Below are 22,847 nucleotides of genomic sequence, written 5' to 3'. Positions count from 1 at the left end.
CTCTTCAGGCACCAACTGCGCTTGCAGTGCTCGCTCCATGGCCTGAAACCAAGTATCAGCTTCAGTCGGATTGGTTGTTCCCTTGAACTTAGGTGGATTAACCTTTAAGAAGGTTGCCAGTGTCATCGGGCCCTGAGCTTCCCTTCCGCCATTGCCATTATTGTTCATCTGTTGCCCAAGAGCCTCCGTAGTGGCCTGCATAGCAGCAGCCATATTCTCCAACGCCGCCATAAGGTTTACCGGGTTATTCGGGTTGATTTCCGGTTCCTGCGTATTAGTACGATCTCTTTCACGTCCCCGACCGGGTCCACGAGGTGCCATCTGGTTCCTATACACACCAAACAATCGATATCAAGTTGATCAGTCTCAATATCGGAAGTATAGTGCTTCAAAGTACCAAAGGTACACTCATAGACTTCATGATAGATGTATCGATTAGATACCCTAACTAGCACAGGCACAGACTCAGAGTATGCATTGAAGCATAAGCAGTTCCATCCCTCAGGCTCTCGAGGACGAACTGCTCTGATACCATAATGTAACACCTTAATATTCAAATCCTTATGCTCGAGTCATAAGTCAATGATATTACGGTGGTACGACTCTCAGGTGGATTTTTAATAAATAAATATAGGTAATTTCGAAAGGAGTATTAATCGAGAAGCCTGAAAAGAGTAGAAATAAAATCGCGAAGACGTATCTCTCACGTTTCGACAACAAAAGATAAACCGTGAAGCCGAAAACGATATACGGACAAGGCGTAAAGAAGATTAAGAGATAGATAACAGATAGATATATATAACATAAGTAAATAGCTACTAGTCGCGACCCACGAAGTTTAGGTCGGCTAGAGTACATTATGAAATTAGTTGACAACAGTATATCCTAATCTCTCCCAAAGGAAACATGAGAGCCTCTATAGGCAAATTCAAAGAGTTCAATACATAATATAAACTTTCCAAAACAAAGGTGGAGAGATTCTAATCAAAACACAAAGTAGAGGAAATAAAGATCTTCGCCGTCTCTCAGACGACCCACAACTCACTTCTGAGCACCTGGACCTGTATCTGAAAAACAAGAGATATATACGGAATGAGAACCCCGGGCCCATGGGTTTCCAGTACGGTAAAAGTGCCAAATAAATTCAATGTACTGCAACAAAAACTCACTAAGCATCCTAAACTTCTTCACCAATTATTCATCCTAGGTTCTCGCTAATCCATGAATAGGCAACTGTCATAAGGGAGTGCTAAATTTAATTCATGTTTCACATGTTTCCCAACTCGCTGACTCTTCCACGAATCAGACTCAGAATCATAAGCAAAACCATCACCAGTTGTTCTGCCTCAGTAGTTCTATATCAATACATCATCATGCAATCGCATCATCAATTCATCCCATCAAGAACAGCCCTCACACCCACCGACACTAGCATGAAGGGTCTCTCAGTTGTACAAACACAAGCAATACAGGCATGTAATACACAAACATGATACAAGTAGAACAAGTAGCATATAGTCAGGTAACATGGCATATATGATGTAGAAATCCAAGACAAATGGCAAACCCAAACAATTCAAACATATGCAAATGATGAATGCCTACCCTATGGCTGATGATATCATCTGTCAGTTATATAGCCAACCCGACATGTCCTGGTAGCTAACCATTGGACAGAAACACCCCTTGCGGAGCAAGTAGGTTTGAGCTACAACCCCCTTGCTACTGCCCGCTCAACCCAGAGCCAGTGAAATAATCACTACTGCGGCTACTACCCAGGCGGGTGTCTAAAAGCTCAACCTGGAGCGAGTGGATTCACCACTACTGCCGCTACTACCCAGGCGTCGCAATCTCTAACCTGGAGCAAGTGGGACGAACCACAACCCTTGCTACTACCCAGGTATCTCAAGTATTGGCCCGGAGCAAGTGGGATGAACCACAACCCTTGCTACTGCCCCGGCATCTCAAACATATATTCATTCAATCTCAATTCATATTATCAACATTCATTGTTACCAAATCTCAAACATTAACTTGGAGCAAATGGGACGAACCACAACCCTTGCTACTACCCAAGTATCACAAATAAACATTTATTCATAATCACCTTTCATTATTATCAATCCTCAGACAATGACCCGGAGCAAGCGGGACGAACCACGACCCTTGCTACTACCCAGGTATCACAAATACACATTTATTCAAAACCCCACGATTAAACTCGTTTATCATAATCCTCCTTTCCCGTCTCATACCCGGAGCAAGTGGACAACGCCACTGCCTACTACCCGGGGTCGCACATCACATTTCAATATTTTTTTCATTATTATCCATTTAACATATTCATTCATTAATCATATATGCATTTATACTCAGCCATAAACAATAATGGCTCTGCCATAACTCGGCAATAACTCAGCCATCCGGCTCATGGTCCAATCAAGAACAGGCCATTTATCAATAAATATAGCCCTCCGGCTCATGGCATACACGGTACTTCCACCGTCATCCTCCATATCTCATATAATCATCTTTGATCATCATTGATCATAACTTTTTCCCTTGCTTCACTCGCAAGTTACCACATCCCCTAACTCATTGCTAGGCATATCAGAATGATTTAATACATGAGAGGTGAGATCGGAGGCTTAGAAGTATGAGATTTGGCTTTTAAAACTCAAAAATCAACTTTGGCATGAAAACAGGGCCACGCGTACGCGCACTCCACGCGCACGCATGGATGGCCACAAAACTCATCGACGCGCAAGCATCATACGCGCGGACACGCGGGTTGAAAAATAGCCAAACGACGCGCAAGCGTCAGCCACGCGTACGCGTGGGTGCTCTTGCGCCCCAGGCACAAAACTGGCACAACTCTGGCACAACTCTCGGGAAAATAGCTGGGCATTTGGTGCAGCGCATCGACGCGCCCGCGCACACCACGCGCACGCGTGGATAGTGCCTTCTTGAAGAACGACGCGTACGCGCCAAGTGCGCCTACGCGTGGAGGGTCATTCTGCTAAAAATTTTCTAAGTTAAAAGCTGCAGAATTTACAGATTCAACCCCCAATCTTCCGACGGACATAACTTTCTCATTTTAAATCATTTTTCACCCGTTCTTCAAACGGCATGGACATCCCGGATCCAATTTCATTTCTAAACAGCTTTGGCACAAAACAGAGATCCGTAGTCCAAGTTATGTCCCGTCAAAGTATGCCCAAAAACCATGTTTTCATACAAAACCACTAGGTGCCATTTTCAAAACAAGCCATTTTCAACTCTTTTCAAAATCAACCAAAACATGCCAATTTCAACCCTTTTTGAAATCAATCAAAATGTACCAAAATCCACATCAAGCCATCCTCAACTCACACATTGACACTTTACCAAAAATTCACAAAATCACATCTAACCATTTTAACACTTCTCAATCAAATGGCTAAAGGACAAACACAATATCATGTCATACATCCTTCCTCATCCCAATTTCCAATAATACCATTTCCAATCAACCATCATTATACGTAATCAATATCATACTCACTATCACGTGATTTCACCCACAAATCAACCTTAATCATTCCCCAAGCATATATCACAACATACATATCTCTAATGCATCATCATACCATCAAGGCACCAATAATCATAATCACATATATGATCACATAATATATCTCAACCGAACAAAACATACCTCGTCTACATAATTTCACCCAAAATTACCAAATTCCACACGTCAACTTCTCAAACCTTATTATTCAATAACCAACCTAATCATTCATATATTTATTATCTGAAATTCATCCAATCACTTGTGCCATCATACAATGCACACATCGACTTACCTTTCTTACCTCTTTCCGGCCTCCGGCCCAAAATTCACGGCCTCCGGCCCAATTTTCACAATTTAAATGCATAAACCACAAATCAATACTCATTATCCAGTACATCAAATTCTCAATACACCAAGCATACAAGGTCACACAATTCTCAACCCAATCATTAATTCACATTACATATCAACTATGTATATTAGCACCAACCATTTACACAATCCAAACTTAATCCTAGGGGCATCTAGCCTAGGAATTCTCATCACAACACACGGTACTTAAATGAAACTTAAACCGTACCTCTTGTAGCCAAACCAATTGAGCCTCTTCTTTGGAATTCTTCACCAACCTTAGCTCCAAGCCTTACCAAAGCTCCTCAAGCAATACCAATCTCCCAATTGTGCACCAACATCACCAAATACACTAACATAACCAATGTCACATACATACATCAACCTAGGGCTCATAAAAATGACAAATCACAAGGGTTTGAGCACTTCTTACCTCAGCCCATATGAAGTAGGGATAGAACCCACTTAGAATCCATATTGGAGTATCCCTAAACACCCAAAATCACAAGATTTCAACACTAACTACCCAAAAACGTGTAACAGTGGGGAATTTCGAAAACTGGGCAGAGATAAATGAAATACTTACCACCAAATAGATAGAATTGTAGAGGATGAGAAGAGCAACGCGTGGCCGCAAACGGCTCGTCAATCGGAGCTCCGTAGCTCAAGTTATGGTGGTTTGAAGATCAAAGAGAGTTAGGTTTTCTCTCTTCTCTTCTCTCTTCTCAAATCAGCGCCCCAACCCTTCTTTTTAGGGTAAAATGAGCTGAAATGCTCATAACTAATATTTATATATGTTGGGTCTTGGGCCCACTTAGGCCCGGTTCACTTATTTTTGCCCATTGGCCCAATTTTGGGCCAAAACCTTTAAGATTAGCGCTCTAAATCGCACTTTAAATATTTCTACCTTCCCTAATTATAATTCCTCATTTCTTAATCTTATTTACCCATAATCAATTTCCTCAGTTGTAGTACCAGACAGATCTCAGCCGGTACTGCCGGTCAAAATTTCACTGCGCACTTTTACGCAGAAAACTATATTTTCCGACTCGGAAAAATTCACTGAATCCAAATATCATATTTAAATTATCAAATTCCAATTGCCAAATCTTCAAACCATATTCGCTCCTATTTAACTTATTATTTACTAAATTTCGGTTAGACCGGGTATTACATAAAACATTGGTCAATTCCTTAAGAGAGTGAATGAATTTCCGGGTTCGACTCCTGGTTGCGGAAAATATTTTGAATGTTAATCTATTATAAATTTTACTAAATTTAACGTTAAGGCAAAAATTTAACGTTAAGGCATCACACAACAACTAAGTTAATAAATTATTATTTGTAAGCTAAGAACACAACAACTTTAATGTTCGCAGGAGTATAAAACTTTGGTCAATTTGTAACACCCTAACTACCAAAGCTCACGCTTTCGGCTGCGCTACTCTGATAGCTCGGACATTACGACGACACTTATATTATTTAATACTAAAATATGAGCCTATTTAAAACTTTAAACCGCAATACCGCTCCCAAAGATACTCTCGTTCGATAACCTACATCCATAAATACCATTCAACTTACAACAACTCATAAAGAGTACATCCATATATATACATAAATATATATAAATAATATTACAAATATAATCCAATACAATTCCTATCCCTCTTACAGATTATATCAAGATAAAGGCGAGGGTGCAGTAAACCATAACTAAAACAATACAGAGCATCACAACAACAATTAAATAAGCTCTTCGTAACTTCTGCGCCCATATCCTGAAAGGGGAAAAATGTAGGGGGGTGAGAACATCATCCTCGAAAGGGTTCTCAGTAGAGGATTTTGGGAATTACTGTAATAGGATACATAAAATAAACCGTACCAGTGATTAATAACTGTCTTATGCCTCTTTTCAAAAACAACGGTTTACAATAAATAGGAATCTGAAAATCTTTTCTGAAAGAGGAACAGTTCAATTCTCAAAAACTCAAAAGCCTTTCAAAACGATTTATCTATGCTAAACCAAAATAGCCTTTCATATTCTTCCAAACCAGAACACAACCAAAACCAACCATCGGTCCATCTCATTTCAACCACGGCCCTAGGCCCAAACAATCCAACCATCAACCAATCACCACAATCCAACAAAGTCCCAGTAACAAACACAAATAGGAAGATGCAAGCACAAACAAACAGTTATTGCAAGTAGAACAATTAGCAATTAATCACAAAGGCAAACCAAGTATAATATGCACACCCAAACAATGTCACATAGATGCGTATGATGCATGCCTGTCCCTAGTGGCTGATGATATCATCTGTCGGTTATAGAGCCAACCCGACAAGTCCTGGTAGCTAACCATTGGACTGTCCCTCTGTCGCGCATCCCCAACTCGAGTTATACTCATCATAAACTTGATCATAATCATGATCCATATCCATCACCTTCACTGGTGAATATTTACGGGGGCGAGCTCATCCGGGGCTTTCACAGTGCCCGGCCACACTTACGACATAGGGTCAACAGAGTATCAAGTCTCAACCTGGAGCACGTGGTGGCTAGCCACCGCTACTACCCAAGGAAACTCGTATCTCAGATAGTGGAAGTGCAAAATCACAATTATCAATATCTCAGCATATATGCATTCATTCTCAGCCATGGATCAACATCCATCTTAGCCATCCGGCTCACGGTTCAATCCAGAACCAGCCAATATTGATAATCATACACATCCATTCTGGCTCACGGTTCAATCCAGAACCAGCCAATATTCATAAATCATACACGGCCATTCCGGCTCACAATAAAACAGCACTTCCACATTCAAAATCATCAAATTCATGAAATCGGCATTTAAGCCATAAATCATTTTCTCAATTCATTTCACTTTGAAATCAAGTTTCAACTCTTTTCAGCCTTGGCTTTAAAGATCTCATTTCTCAAATTATCTCAGGCTCATAAGCAAATTTTACTCAAGGAAAATTCCCTTTTTTAAAACAAGCCACTCTCGGCTTCCTCTTTCCAAATCTTCCAAAACCATGGAAAGTTAAAGATTCCTTTTGAATCATTCAAAATCACCCATCCAACAATGGGATTTTTGTAACAAAAGTTCCTCGGCAGAGTCTCAAGTCCTTAGGGGAGAAAAGCATAACTCATTTCACCAAATTCATTTAAAATCATTAAAACCTTGGCTTTCCGATTTGAGTAATAAAATAAGATCTAAGCCAAACCGAGTCACGTAATCATTTACTTCTTTCAAGCCGTTTCCTTTACTTAGGAAAACCAACTTCAACCTCCATAATAAATTCTAGAACGTTTCAACTATTCAAAATTGTTTTAGTCTTGCAAGAATTCAGAGTTCAAGAGTACTTAAAGCCTTTCTCCAAAACATTTCAAAATGAAACTTGTCAATAGACATTCAAGTTCTTTCAACGTCATTGAAACTCCTCTAATTGAAACCCTCAAGTCAAATTCAAAGGCATTGCCCTTGTCACATTTAAAACAGCTTTAAAACATAAGTTTCATCTAAATAACTTTTTTTGAAAGAGATACAATGCCTTTCTTAAGAAGCAAGACTAAATCACAATTTCCTCTTTAATAATTCATTCCAAAAGCATGAGTCATCCTTTTCTTGATAATTCAAATAAAATAGTAGAAGTCTTTAACTCATCATTTTTCCAAACAACCTTTCAATAAAGACTCGGATTTTATAGAAATTCCGGCAGCATCTCCCCTAAAACTTGGACTTTGCCACCCGGTTCGGGTCCCAACAAAACCATTCCACAATCCTTTTCCAACAGCCCAAAATCCAAAATCAATTCAAAATCAAACTAAATCCAACAGTCGCCTCATTGGCATATCTCAAAGAAACCGTTTCAAAATCACACCAATATCAACCGAATTAACTCATTTCCAAAGCTTTAAAGAATCAGTTAAGCGATAGGTCATTTATCAAAACCAAATCAATTAAAGCAACCCAGGCTGAATTTCAAGAGTATTCTATCTTTCACATCATCAAAATAATTGACTCAATTCAAACCAATCCTCAACGGATTAAACTCATATTTCAAACCTTTAAAGAATCAACTCCAAAACATTACATTTCACAAAGCCGCACAATAATTCAGCCGAACAAACATCCATAATCATTCGAGTCAATCAAATAATACATAAGGCAAATACAATCACTAAATACACCATATCTCACATCAGTATCCATATGTAATAATTCCAATAATAAACTATAGTTTTCGGAAAGCGCCCCTACCTCAAAACACAAATTCCATAACTCAAACGCGTCACAGAGTCCTTTCCGCCTCGACCCGAAATCAACAATCAAAATCCCGGCTACCAACACCTCAGCTCCAAACCGTTTTCTCAGCAACCACAACGACTCTAATCGCAATATATAATAACCGAGATTAACTCTCATAACAACAAATGCTACAACTCCTCAACGTATAATAGAGCAGTAACTAGAGGGCTTTCAGATCGAAACGCTTACCGAACCGAAGGAACGGCTGAACCGAAACAGCGGCGGTCTCCGAACCGGTTCGGCGGCAGCCCCAGAAGCCATCCTAGGCGGCAACGGTGATCAGACTCAGGCGACTGAAATCAATATACAGTGATTTTAACGTTTCCGAAAACTCAGGTGAAACGAAATCCAATACTTAAAACCTTACCGGCAGGATTCTCCGGTGACGGCAGAAACAGCCAGAGGCTTCGGCGGTGGTCCCAAAAGTCACGGAACCACTCCCGGCTGCCAGGAACATAGAGGCGTAGCTCCCTTCTCCAGCGGCGACACCTGCGGCGGTGGCTGGTGCAGCAGCTCACAACGCAAGTAGCAGCGGCGGCCTGGACCTCTTTCTTCCCTTCGGATCAGATCGGGCGGACCTCCGGCAGTGGCGGCGGTGGACCAGAGCAGCAGGACGAAGGGGATGATGACTACTCAGATAGCAGTGACGGCACACGACAGAGCGCGACGGCAGCGGCGAGTGCCTCCCTGCGCGATGCCGACTCCACGCGCGAAATGCGAAGGGCTGCAGCACAGGCGGTGATAGCGGGGCGCGACGCGACGGTGTGGCGCGGTGCTCTTCTTCCTCCTCGGCCAGACGATGGCGCGATGGCGGTGGTGAAGCCCAGCGCGCGGCGCAGTCTCTTCCCTGTGTTCTCTACTCCGCGACGGCAAGGGCGGCGAGGCGCGGCGGGTTAGACAGCGGTAAAGGCCCGCCCTCCCCTCCTTCTCTCCCTCAGATCGCTCTTTCTTTCTTTCTTTCTTTGTTTCCTTCTTTCTTTCTCTAGGAACAGCGTGTGTGTGTTTAGCATAGGGGCTGCGCAGCTGCTGCTGAGTCTTGGGGGAGAGGGTAGCTGGATTAGGGTTTCGGTGGCTGAGTGTTGCTTTTGGTGAGGTGTGTGTAAATTAGGGTTAGGGGCAAATTAGTAATTTCACTTAAAAATAGGATAATATAGTAATTGAAACCCAATTTAAATCCAACACTAATTATATATAGAAAATACTATTTGCTCACCAATTTCACAAATTATTTTCTATAAAATATCCAAATCAAATAACTAGGAGTAATATAATTAAATCCCTTATTTTCCAAAGTAGCAGTATTAATATTGAAAATATTACTTATTTAATTCAAATCATATAGAAATCCTTATTATTTCACAACTACCAACTTTATACTCTGAATATAGAAAATAATCCAATAATTGTGAAATTGTATAATAATCATAACTTATCTCAAATCCCATAAGTCAAAACTTGCCTTAATTATCCTTAATAAAATAATCTCTGAAATTAAGGCTATAAATAACTATATAATTTGAGACTTGATCATAATAAGACTTTTCAAAAGTTCTGGGTCTTACATCCTACCCACCTTATAAAAATTTTCGCCCTCAAAAATTGATACAAAATGAAAGAAATTCTATATTGTAACACCCTACTATACTTAATCTTATGCTTAAGTCATAAGACTGAGATAGTAAGGTATTACGACCTCTAAAAATAGTAATATATATATATAATAATAGAGAAAAGATACTTAACTAGGAGCCTTGAAAAATGGGTAAAACAAAAATCGCAAAACAAAAAGCGCAACGCTCAGGAAAGGATTACTTGCGTGGTAAGAAACCTAATAGGAACATGATAAAGTTAAGCAAAAGAATAAAGGAAAGCCAAGGAAACAGCATAACTAGCCCCTGACTTAGCCTGCGAAGCTAAGGCTGGCCAGAGGATATATATATACATATGAACATACATAGGTATCCCCAAAATATACCAAAATACCAAAATAAACTCCTATCTCTCCCTCAACCTCTAAGAGGAGCAGCATACACAAGTTACTTGGAGAGTAAGCTAAACAAATATATACATATATACAACCAAAAAAAAACAAAATACACCCAAGGACTACTTCGCTTCCCAAGATCCAGACGTCTAGCGAGGAGCCTCTCGACCTGCATCTGAAAAACAACAATACAATATGGAATGAGAACCGGAGGTTCTCAGCATGGTAAAAGTGCCACGCGCATAAGAAATACGGTCCTGAGAATGCCATAGGCAATCCTAGAACTCCGTTATTCAATTATCCAACTTAAGTACTAAACAGAAGCCATAAACAGGGGTAGGTATTCTAAATCTGCCTAACTTACTCAAGTTCAAGCTTAACCTAACACCAAACCATTTCCTCCATCCTTTCATCATTCAGAAGGCAACAGAAACAAGCAACCAAACAAGTTCACGCACAAGTAATGATCAAATAGTACAAATAGCAAGTATAACAAATAGCGGGTAATATATATCAATTAGGCATACCCAGAAAATGCATAGCAATCAATACAAACAAATGCATATGATGCATGCCTGTCCTATGGCTGATGGGGCCCATCTGTCGGTTATCCAGCCAACCCGACAAGTCCGAAAACCTTAGACTGTCCCCCGTCGCGCATCCCCAAGAGTCTATGCATAGAGTTCACATTCATATTTCATAAAATCACTCAATGGGAGCTATCCATACCCGAGAATTTATACGTGCCCGGTCACCCTTACGACGTAAGGTCAACAGAGTATCGAGATTCAACCTGGAACACGTGATGGCGAGCCACGGTTTTTACCCAGGGAAACTCGTATCTCAGATATCATCATTCATAAGCCATTTCATAATCATAATCATTATTTAATCATTCCTCAAGCCATGGTAGGTTAACTTCTTTTATCAACAACTTCCCTTTCACATTTTTCATCATCATTCCCTTATAATTCATTACGTTTACCCTTTCCGGGTCCTGACCAAACTTTTTATCAAAATCTTCTCATCCTTCTTAATATCGAATACTCTTAAAATCAACTCAACTCTAACATTAAATCAATCACATCACACGAGGATTGAACTTTAACTTCTCGAACTCATGACTATCACTAAGACATCCTTGACACTCTATTTTCTTTTCTGTTTCTAATATAGCAAATGAACTCGGAATTGCACAAACTTTATGTCCAGGCGTTCATATTGAAATAAGCTTTCTAACAAACTAAATATCATAATTTTCTGATTTTTCTAGCCTCAGGAATAAAGGAAAAACCGTGACTTCTCTGCAGTGCATAAAACCAGAAAAACAGCAGCAGCATGTGATATTCAAAATTCAATATAAAATTCAAGTTAAATCCAATGACTTTGAAAATTAATGTAGTTAAACTTTACTTATCCAGGTTTCTTTCTCAATTGGTTCTGAGTCAATACCATTTTTAATGAAAAAGTTACATTACCTGGAAGTTAAGTAAAAATGAGACAAAATCTGTTTTAAAAACCAACAAGCTTAGTACCTTTCAATTGGAATAACTTTTATTACAAAATTCCAATTAAGCTAAATTTTGTTTTGAGAACCCCTAGCTCATCCAAAAACAAGTGTGTCTTGGTTGCAACCCAATTTTTATTTAATTCTAAGAGTTACAAGCATTGGAAGTTGATGCATAGCTTGCTGAAATCTGTTTCTTTTCAGTTTTGACCACCAATATTCAAAATTCACAGCTCCCAATCCTCAACTCTTAAAATTCTGAAATTTTAGAGAAATAAAGCAAGTTAATCAAATTTTATAACAAAATTGGTTTCGCTCCAAAACTCAACTCGTAGAAGTCGCAGCAAGACAAATAAGTTGCTGCCCTGTTTGATCTTTTCTGCTGCTGGACAGATTTAACAACCTAACTTTAAAAATTTGCCATAAATTGTATATTTAACAAAAAGGTCCCAAATTTTCCAGTTTAGTTCCTTATATTTCCAAGTTTATCCCAAACTTGGTCTCATGCAATTCCGATCATTACATAATTAGTTACAGTATATACAATACCACCACAACACAACTCTACATCCTTATTAACAAACACCAATTCTAATCCATCATAAATAAATATAAGAGCACACCATTAATAACTTTCACACCTCATAATTATAATATATAAATTCACTAACAAATCTATTCTAACAATATTACAAGGCTAATCATTAAATACAACAAACAATCCAACTTATTCTATGGTTCCTCTAACCTAAGTTTTCACAACACCGTAAATATTAAACGTGCGAAACTTAAACCATACCTTGGCCGATCACTTAATTCACCCAAGGCAGCCTCTCAACACAAAATCACAGCCCCTCCAAGCTCAATCAAACAGCCCCAAAGTAAGCCTTGTCACCAACAAAGCTCCAAGTAATCCAAATTCAAGTCCAATGCAAAAACACCCTCTTAAACTACACCTAATACACATATATATGTTCCAATTCAGTTTTCTATTACCAAAAACAAGATTGAGCTAGGGTTAGGGTATTCTTACCATACCCATATGCTCAATAGCTTGAGCCCACAAGTTCCGGAAGCTAACTTGAACCTAGAACATAGAAATTGGACAAGATTCACCATAGGTTTCCAAGTTTACCAAAGAAAGAGGGATAGGAATTCTGAACTTAATAGGAGGCTTACCAGTGAAATTGTTCAGATAGAAAGGTAGAGCTCGACGCGCTGAGCGCGTGGCCGCGAACGGTGCGGCGATCGGAGCCCGGACGGAAGAGTTATGGTGGATCAAAGGAGGTTAAGGGTTTGGGGCTCTTCTTCCTCCCCAAATCTGTTTTGCTGCGTTGCATGCAAATGGGGGAAGAAGGAGCTGCTGTCTTCTTTAAGTGTTTGGGTCCGGTTGGACCCACGGGCTCGGTTCGGGGCCTGGTTCAACCGGTTCGGTCCTTCCGGTCCGATTTTGGGCCAAATTTTTCGAAAGTGATATCAAAATTCTCGTTTTGCCGAGCTCTATCCTATTTTGATATTAGTTTTGCATATTTAATTTTCCTATCGAAAATTCAATTTATTGACTAATTATATACCGATTTTAGCGGGATTTACATCCTACCCACCTAATTAGGAATTTTGTCCTCAAAATTCAGAGTGCGTTACCTGAATGGAGGTGTGGGTAGTCCTTCCGCATCTCTATCTCAAGCTCCTAGGTATATTCTTCAATACCAGCCCAACACCAAGCTACTTTCACTAAGAAAGTCTCTTTTCCGTGTAAACGCTTAATGCTGGTATCATCAATTCTAACGAGAGTTATTGGAAACGTCAGATCTTCTCTCACTTGAATTAATTCCGGCTTTAGGACATGACTAGGATCAAAATTGTATTTACGAAGCTGCGATACATGAAACACGTCATGCAGGTTCGAACAATGTGGTAGTAAAGCGATCCTATACGCCACTTGTCCGATGTGATAGGCATTTAGCTTTTTAGTGTTTGATTGATTATCCGATTCTAGTTCATTGAAGTGATCTTCAGAAATAGGTATCCCCTTCCTTCCAACTTGAGAAGTCTTCTTCTTAGATCCTCCTAACTCTTTTGTCGGCTTTCATAGTGAGAATTCTAACTTAGATTTGCGTAACTCTTCCTCTGTTGTTTCGGCTGTCAAATTCAGGAACTAAGACGTTTGATATTCCAGTTTTCGGTTAATTCAAAGGTGTTTAGCATACTGTGAAGTCTCACCTTCTCCCTGATGTATAGTCTCTTTGATATCCCCAATAAGTGGTTTACTCCGATGGGCAAAACGGGCCTGGTCGCTTGATCCACAGTTCCCTAACAGTATCACCTTTTGTTCTAGTCTTCGGTAACCTATTATGAAATCAATGGCTATTCCCTTTTATCTTTACTGTAGAACCTTCAACGGTTGTGGCATTTCGAACAGTTTCTGGTGGTCTTTCATTTCTTTCTCATACGTCAAACTTGTAATCACATAGATTTCCACCTCGTTCTTCATTTCTGTCTGCTCAAAATATCTTCTTTGATTCGTGGTAGGTTTTAGAAATCTCAAGGTAACTTCAAAAATTTTCTCCTGTAAGCTTCGAACAACAGTTTCTTATTTCAACTTCCGACCTCAACACATAACCCTCTCTTGGTGTCTTCTGGATTCAACCGGTTTCAGTACTCTTAGTAGCCCCTTATCACCGTTATTGCACTCCTTTAAGTCTTTGACTTTACAATCTCTATTTCGACATTAAACATATAAATCTTTTCTTAGTTCCCTTTCGTTTGCCAGACTTCGACATCCTCGGTAGGTCTTTATCGTCCCCTCACGCTTCCTGCATTTTGTCTTTGCTATGTTTTAAAACCGCAATAGATTTAGTTTGACTCCTTTAGCTATATCCTTAATATTCAATTTAAAGTTCCAACTTATCTAGCTTTCCTTTCTCCGAAATTTATATCCAAGCATTTCTCCAGAAACTTCTTACTCAGGGCATCCGTTACCACTTCACGATGTTGTATTTACACGTATCCTAAACCCTTCTGGTAATGTATCGCACTAATTCCGAGTTGTTAAATAAGTTCGGGTATTCTAATTACTGGATTTGGGGTTAATCCTTCTCTTGGAGTTTGAAAGCTCTCTTCATATTCGGGTATCTATGTAACCGGTGTATTTCTAGCGCATTAAACTAATCATAGGCTTTGTGGTCGACAAGAATTTAAAACTCCAAAACTCTTTTTGACGGTGCACGCTTACCTGCTTCATCTTCCGTATCCAAAAGTCATGCTTTTAAGGAATCAACATCTCCACAGCCACAACTATATTTTATACCTGATACTAATATAGGCTCGAGTTGATTTTCAAAAGGACATTAAGCTCGAAAAATGAATGAGCAATACAAACGGTGTTCGTAATGAGTCAAAAAGGAAATTTTGTACACGGTTGTTCAGGATTATACCGAAATGATGGAATACACAAGGAGAGGAACCTAGGTGCATCTCAAGAAAAGAGTTCAAATTAGAGACCTTTGGTAGGAAGAATAGAGCGTACAGAGTCAAAGAAGTCTCAGCTGACTCTGAAGAACATGGTTTGCGAATAGGGGCAACTCTAGTAATAGCGAGCACACAAGATTCAAGGATTACGCGCTTATACCAAGACAAGCTCAGACTCATCCTGGAAGAAATAATATTCATGTGCACAAGGAGTAAAGTTAGAAAGGTAGTCAAGCTATTTAGGAAGAGCTCCGGATCGAATGTCAATGTAGGTTTCAAAAGAAGGATTAGATCGAGTCGCGAAGGTTCGTTAGCACACTCTCTCTGCATAAGGTTTCCTACCGTTCTCTTCCTTCTTCTCCAGCATAACCGATGCTTCCCACAAAGAAATAGTTGGTTAGGTGATTCCCTCTTCTAGTACTCCCTTCCACTCAATCCTAAATTCTACCGGTTATAATGATGTCTTCACTTGTGGTGCGATTGAAGTTAATCCGATTTTCGGTACTAAGCCTATCGCAAACTCGCTTCTCTCTGGAATGGAAGTTTTGACACACCTTCAAGAATTGTCTTAGAAACTCTCTCGTATAGAGATTTGGTTTCATCTCCACTTACCTCTGAACAATTAACATCTAAAGGTTGTGTTCGCTCTACTCCTCTTCCTCAAAGTTTCACCGTCACTAAATTCCAAACAATAACTCCGCGTAACCCTCAACACTCCTGATTCCTTAGATATGGTCCAACCTGCTTCCACTACGTCACTTAATCCTTAACCTTCAAAAGTCTAACCACCCTGATTCCACTGCGTCATTTTGACTCTCATCCTTTAAGAACCTAGTCACTCATCTAAGTTAGTTAAGTATCGCTCTATCTTAACAACTAGTAGTCTTCGACTAACCATCGGTTCGGACTCCACGATCATCAAAACTTGTCGTGCTTCACAAATGGATCATACATATATTAATGATACGCAAGGTAGTTAAAAACTCAACTGCTAGCTTATGATTACCTCGGGTTTGAAGATCGGATTCGACTGCATCCTGGCGTTTCTTGTGTGGACAGTCTCGAGCTATATGCCTCGACTTCTCGTACTTGTAACATACGCCTAATCCGGCCCTGCACGGTCTGTTTGGATGGTACTTCTTGCACCTTGGGCACCTTAAATTATCCAGTTGAGTACTAGTTTTCCCTTTAGCATTCGGATCCGAACGGTTATCGTTCCTTCGGTCATTGCTCCAGTACTGAGAATGTGAAGCGACAAAGCGATTCTTTTTGAAAGTTTAGCTCCTCGGTGTAATCTTTCCCTTTTTCTTTGTGAAGGGTTCTCGGTAATTACTTCTTGCTACCTCAGCCCTCCTTGAGCTTTCTCCCATTGTCTGACCCACATTAACCTGCTCCAGATAACTAAGTGGTACCCCTGTATTCGGAGCATTATGTCCACCTTCATATTCATTATCATCATTGTTGCCAGTTCCAGCTTGTGGTTCCATTCCACCCATTACTCGGATGGTCGCAGCCGCAACTGTACCAATGGCAGTAGCAACACTCGTCATTGCGGTCACGATATCGGTCAAACTATCTATTGGTATGGTTACCTCATTAGCTCTCCGTCCTTGATCCCGATTACGCTCACGACTGCGCCCACGAGATGCCATTTGGTTCCTGTTCACACCAAACAAGTGATATCAAGGTGATCAGTCTCAATATCTCTAGTTTAGCATTTCAAAGTCCCAAATGCATGCTCATGAACATTCATGCCTCATATATCAGTTAGATACCCTAAATAGCATGTATAGACACCTAGAGTATGCCCAGAGGCATAATCAGTCCGTCCCTCAGGCTCTATAGGAACGAACTGCTCTGATACCATAATGTAACACCCTACTATACTTAATCTTATGCTTAAGTCATAAGACTGAGATAGTAAGGTATTACGACCTCTAAAAATAGTAATATATATATATAATAATAGAGAAAAGATACTTAACTAGGAGCCTTGAAAAATGGGTAAAACAAAAATCGCAAAACAAAAAGCGCAACGCTCAGGAAAGGATTACTTGCGTGGTAAGAAACCTAATAGGAACATGATAAAGTTAAGCAAAAGAATAAAGGAAAGCCAAGGAAACAGCATAACTAGCCCCTGACTTAGCCTGCGAAGCTAAGGCTGGCCAGAGGATATATATATACATATGAACATACATAGGTATCCCCAAAATATACCAAAATACCAAAATAAACTCCTATCTCTCCCTCAACCTCTAAGAGGAGCAGCATACACAAGTTACTTGGAGAGTAAGCTAAACAAATATATACATATATACAACCAAAAAAAAACAAAATACACCCAAGGACTACTTCGCTTCCCAAGATCCAGACGTCTAGCGAGGAGCCTCTCGACCTGCATCTGAAAAACAACAATACAATATGGAATGAGAACCGGAGGTTCTCAGCATGGTAAAAGTGCCACGCGCATAAGAAATACGGTCCTGAGAATGCCATAGGCAATCCTAGAACTCCGTTATTCAATTATCCAACTTAAGTACTAAACAGAAGCCATAAACAGGGGTAGGTATTCTAAATCTGCCTAACTTACTCAAGTTCAAGCTTAACCTAACACCAAACCATTTCCTCCATCCTTTCATCATTCAGAAGGCAACAGAAACAAGCAACCAAACAAGTTCACGCACAAGTAATGATCAAATAGTACAAATAGCAAGTATAACAAATAGCGGGTAATATATATCAATTAGGCATACCCAGAAAATGCATAGCAATCAATACAAACAAATGCATATGATGCATGCCTGTCCTATGGCTGATGGGGCCCATCTGTCGGTTATCCAGCCAACCCGACAAGTCCGAAAACCTTAGACTGTCCCCCGTCGTGCATCCCCAAGAGTCTATGCATAGAGTTCACATTCATATTTCATAAAATCACTCAATGGGAGCTATCCATACCCGGGAATTTATACGTGCCCGGTCACCCTTACGACGTAGGGTCAACAGAGTATCGAGATTCAACCTGGAACACGTGATGGCGAGCCACGGTTTTTACCCAGGGAAACTCGTATCTCAGATATCATCATTCATAAGCCATTTCATAATCATAATCATTATTTAATCATTCCTCAAGCCATGGTAGGTTAACTTCTTTTATCAACAACTTCCCTTTCACATTTTTCATCATCATTCCCTTATAATTCATTACGTTTACCCTTTCCGGGTCCTGACCAAACTTTTTATCAAAATCTTCTCATCCTTCTTAATATCGAATACTCTTAAAATCAACTCAACTCTAACATTAAATCAATCACATCACACGAGGATTGAACTTTAACTTCTCGAACTCATGACTATCACTAAGACATCCTTGACACTCTATTTTCTTTTCTGTTTCTAATATAGCAAATGAACTCGGAATTGCACAAACTTTATGTCCAGGCGTTCATATTGAAATAAGCTTTCTAACAAACTAAATATCATAATTTTCTGATTTTTCTAGCCTCAGGAATAAAGGAGAAACCGTGACTGCTCTGCAGTGCATAAAACCAGAAAAACAGCAGCAGCATGTGATATTCAAAATTCAATATAAAATTCAAGTTAAATCCAATGACTTTGAAAATTAATGTAGTTAAACTTTACTTATCCAGGTTTCTTTCTCAATTGGTTCTGAGTCAATACCATTTTTAATGAAAAAGTTACATTACCTGGAAGTTAAGTAAAAATGAGACAAAATCTGTTTTAAAAACCAACAAGCTTAGTACCTTTCAATTGGAATAACTTTTATTACAAAATTCCAATTAAGCTAAATTTTGTTTTGAGAACCCCTAGCTCATCCAAAAACAAGTGTGTCTTGGTTGCAACCCAATTTTTATTTAATTCTAAGAGTTACAAGCATTGGAAGTTGATGCATAGCTTGCTGAAATCTGTTTCTTTTCAGTTTTGACCACCAATATTCAAAATTCACAGCTCCCAATCCTCAACTCTTAAAATTCTGAAATTTTAGAGAAATAAAGCAAGTTAATCAAATTTTATAACAAAATTGGTTTCGCTCCAAAACTCAACTCGTAGAAGTCGCAGCAAGACAAATAAGTTGCTGCCCTGTTTGATCTTTTCTGCTGCTGGACAGATTTAACAACCTAACTTTAAAAATTTGCCATAAATTGTATATTTAACAAAAAGGTCCCAAATTTTCCAGTTTAGTTCCTTATATTTCCAAGTTTAGCCCAAACTTGGTCTCATGCAATTCCGATCATTACATAATTAGTTACAGTATATACAATACCACCACAACACAACTCTACATCCTTATTAACAAACACCAATTCTAATCCATCATAAATAAATATAAGAGCACACCATTAATAACTTTCACACCTCATAATTATAATATATAAATTCACTAACAAATCTATTCTAACAATATTACAAGGCTAATCATTAAATACAACAAACAATCCAACTTATTCTATGGTTCCTCTAACCTAAGTTTTCACAACACCGTAAATATTAAACGTGCGAAACTTAAACCATACCTTGGCCGATCACTTAATTCACCCAAGGCAGCCTCTCAACACAAAATCACAGCCCCTCCAAGCTCAATCAAACAGCCCCAAAGTAAGCCTTGTCACCAACAAAGCTCCAAGTAATCCAAATTCAAGTCCAATGCATAAACACCCTCTTAAACTACACCTAATACACATATATATGTTCCAATTCAGTTTTCTATTACCAAAAACAAGATTGAGCTAGGGTTAGGGTATTCTTACCATACCCATATGCTCAATAGCTTGAGCCCACAAGTTCCGGAAGCTAACTTGAACCTAGAACATAGAAATTGGACAAGATTCACCATAGGTTTCCAAGTTTACCAAAGAAAGAGGGATAGGAATTCTAAACTTAATAGGAGGCTTACCAGTGAAATTGTTCGGATAGAAAGGTAGAGCTCGACGCGCTGAGCGCGTGGCCGCGAACGGTGCGGCGATCGGAGCCCGGACGGAAGAGTTATGGTGGATCAAAGGAGGTTAAGGGTTTGGGGCTCTTCTTCCTCCCCAAATCTGTTTTGCTGCGTTGCATGCAAATGGGGGAAGAAGGAGCTGCTGTCTTCTTTAAGTGTTTGGGTCCGGTTGGACCCACGGGCTCGGTTCGGGGCCCGGTTCAACCGGTTCGGTCCTTCCGGTCCGATTTTGGGCCAAATTTTTCGAAAGTGATATCAAAATTCTCGTTTTGCCGAGCTCTATCCTATTTTGATATTAGTTTTGCATATTTAATTTTCCTATCGAAAATTCAATTTATTGACTAATTATATACCGATTTTAGCGGGGTTTACATATATCAGTTCGCCCTTGAACAGATTTAAGGAAGAAACAAAATATCTCAAAATATAATCATATATACGATTTTCAAATACTTTGATTGTCATAAGCACAAGGATGTAAAGGTAGGAGTGTGATTGCAAAGCAAACGTTACAAAGTAGGCTCAATGCAAAAGATAACATGGGTCAATCATGTGATAGAAGAGCAAAGCATCAAAGGCTATAAACCAGGATGGGGTTAAAACGACGTGCTCAACATCCGCACACTAATCTCACATCAACCTCAAAGCTTCAACTTTCCAACTCCATCAAGCACTTTACAATCTCCATATCCGATCATAAGCCTAACGATCGCAAGCTCGTTTGCAAGGGACAAAACACCCACAACTTATCATAACGTCACACACCTACCGCTTCACCTTCCATATACACATATCACGTCTTAAAGAACTAACGCATCGTGTTACTACGTCTACAAGTCGCACGTGATATCAAAATAATTCTCGAGTCTACTCAGAAGGATACAAGATTTAGAACGGAGAAACAATATCAAGGATAATGCTCATAGATTTAAGAGAATGTATCCAATTCCCAGATAAACAAAGACGCTCAAGCAATGAAGTTTGCTAGAAATAAATCAATTGACAACTTCAAAGATAACCCTTGGATCCAAGAAATTCAATAGGACCAATAAGAAGAGAACCAGCGCCTTAGTTCGAAACAAATTCAAATTGAGTCGAAGAAGTAGGAGGTTTACAGGAAAGAATATCTCGAACCCAAGACAAAGCTCACAGAACTCAAGAGCACGATTACAAATACTTTCGGATACATTGTTCATGAAAGAGTAAAAAACTTGCGGAAAAACCACTTTGCAGTCTAAAAGAAAAGTTAAGCAACAAACATTCTTCAAGAGGGTAGCAAAAGCATAAATGTGGCTTTACTTCAATACAATTTCATGTTGAAGTAGATTTTGTAGAGTTCCAAAAACAAATGCACACAACTTTGGCTAAGAGCTAAAATATTTCCTCAAATATTTTAGAAAGATAATTAGATGCACAACTTAACCAAAAGCAGTTCATAAAAACTCAAAAGTAATCAAATGCTTGTTCAAAATTCTCAAAATTTCATATTCAAACAAGCGTGTATAATATTTATAGCAAGTACGAAAGAGAAAATTAAGCTCTTTTTAGAAAAGAAATTCCGAGATAAAAATTTGCTTACAATTTGGTAAAGGAAATAAGTGGTGCGTTACAAACGAACCGGTTTCCACTAAACAAGGAAACTTTCCAAAACCTCATTTAAAATAGCGCATGTCAACTTTAAAACAATTTTGTCAAAAATTGAACAATGGTTTCAATTATAACCAAGCAACTGAAAAACAAGTTCGATTTGGAACTTCTTCAAAGAGAATTCAATCTGCTTTATAAAATTCAAAACAAGATTCCAAAAGTATACTTGAAATCACCATGTCACAATAATATTCAAGAAGATTAGGATGTACTTGAAAAGGAGTCAAGCTATACAAGAAAGGATCTTAAATCAAGATAGTTCAAACAAGATCCACTAGGCATGAGACATCAAACAAGCTTTCAATTGATTCAAAAGAATACAAAAGTCATAGGAAAAGACAACTCAATCATTTGTAATTTCTCAAGGATACATTTTTGACTAAAAACTCTTGTAAGACAATGAGAGGATAAACGATTCACTAATTTGAAACGAATCAAACTAACTCACATAAGAATGAGATTCACAAGAGAGGACAAACCAAGATCAATGATAATGTTCACAAGAGGTAAAAGATTAGTTGAAAACAAGGTCAAGCATGACATTCATGGAGATGGAAAGCTTAAAAGAGAATGAGTCCGTTCATAAGAAGAAAGCTGCGAGTCCAACACTTTCAAAAGAACAACAATGGCATGAATCATATAGCATGCTAAATCAAACTCAATTCAAAATAAGTTAAGTAAAGCTTATCAAACGAAACTCAACCGAGACAAAAGTGGTAAATCCTTTCTTTTCAAAATTTTGAAAAATATCCAGATACATAATCAAATGAAGATGTGCATTGGAACTATAGTAAAATTACTAGAAAGTCAATTTACTTTTAAAGTAAGTGCAGTTCCGTAAACCAGTAAAAGTACAAGCGAGGTATTAGAAATAAATAGTTGTTAAACTGTATAAGTAGTCTCAGTTTCACATATGGATAAGTGTATATCTAGTCAACAACAATTTTTATAAAAATCTTAAAATTGGCTATAATCATTGTCAAATAAGAGGAAAGCTAAATCAATAATTTCTCAAGAATGGACTCGGAATCCGGAGTTAAAATGCACGACGCAATAGG

At 38.9% G+C, this 22,847-nt stretch overlaps 2 long non-coding RNA genes and 1 pseudogene across 4 annotated transcripts; all 3 read right to left on the bottom strand.

Annotated features, from left to right (window-relative positions):
* Positions 1–10,155: 10,155 nt before the first annotated feature.
* Positions 10,156–13,045, bottom strand: LOC107624494 (uncharacterized). Of its 2 annotated transcripts, XR_001616911.3 has the most exons (4): positions 12,897–13,045; positions 12,751–12,804; positions 12,517–12,673; positions 10,156–10,385 (listed from the first exon to the last, which is right to left on the bottom strand). It is a non-coding gene; the product is annotated as an uncharacterized LOC107624494 (long non-coding RNA). The 2 variants fall into 2 exon arrangements; XR_015905303.1 differs by lacking the exon at positions 10,156–10,385 and having other exon boundaries at positions 12,172–12,673.
* Positions 13,046–13,806: 761 nt separating this feature from the next.
* Positions 13,807–16,941, bottom strand: LOC148573115 (uncharacterized; annotated as a pseudogene).
* A 463-nt stretch (positions 16,942–17,404) lies between these two features.
* On the bottom strand, positions 17,405–20,241 carry LOC148573114 (uncharacterized). 2 transcript variants are annotated; one of them, XR_015905314.1, is made up of 4 exons: positions 20,101–20,241; positions 19,955–20,008; positions 19,721–19,877; positions 17,405–17,589 (listed from the first exon to the last, which is right to left on the bottom strand). It is a non-coding gene; the product is annotated as an uncharacterized LOC148573114 (long non-coding RNA). The 2 variants fall into 2 exon arrangements; XR_015905313.1 differs by lacking the exon at positions 17,405–17,589 and having other exon boundaries at positions 19,339–19,877.
* Between the last annotated feature and the right edge of the window lie 2,606 nt (positions 20,242–22,847).

This window comes from Arachis ipaensis, chromosome B2 (assembly GCF_059453495.1).
Source record: "Arachis ipaensis isolate K30076 ecotype BB chromosome B2, ASM5945349v1, whole genome shotgun sequence".
Taxonomy (NCBI): domain Eukaryota; kingdom Viridiplantae; phylum Streptophyta; class Magnoliopsida; order Fabales; family Fabaceae; genus Arachis; species Arachis ipaensis.
This window is presented reverse-complemented; position numbering and strand designations above follow the sequence as displayed.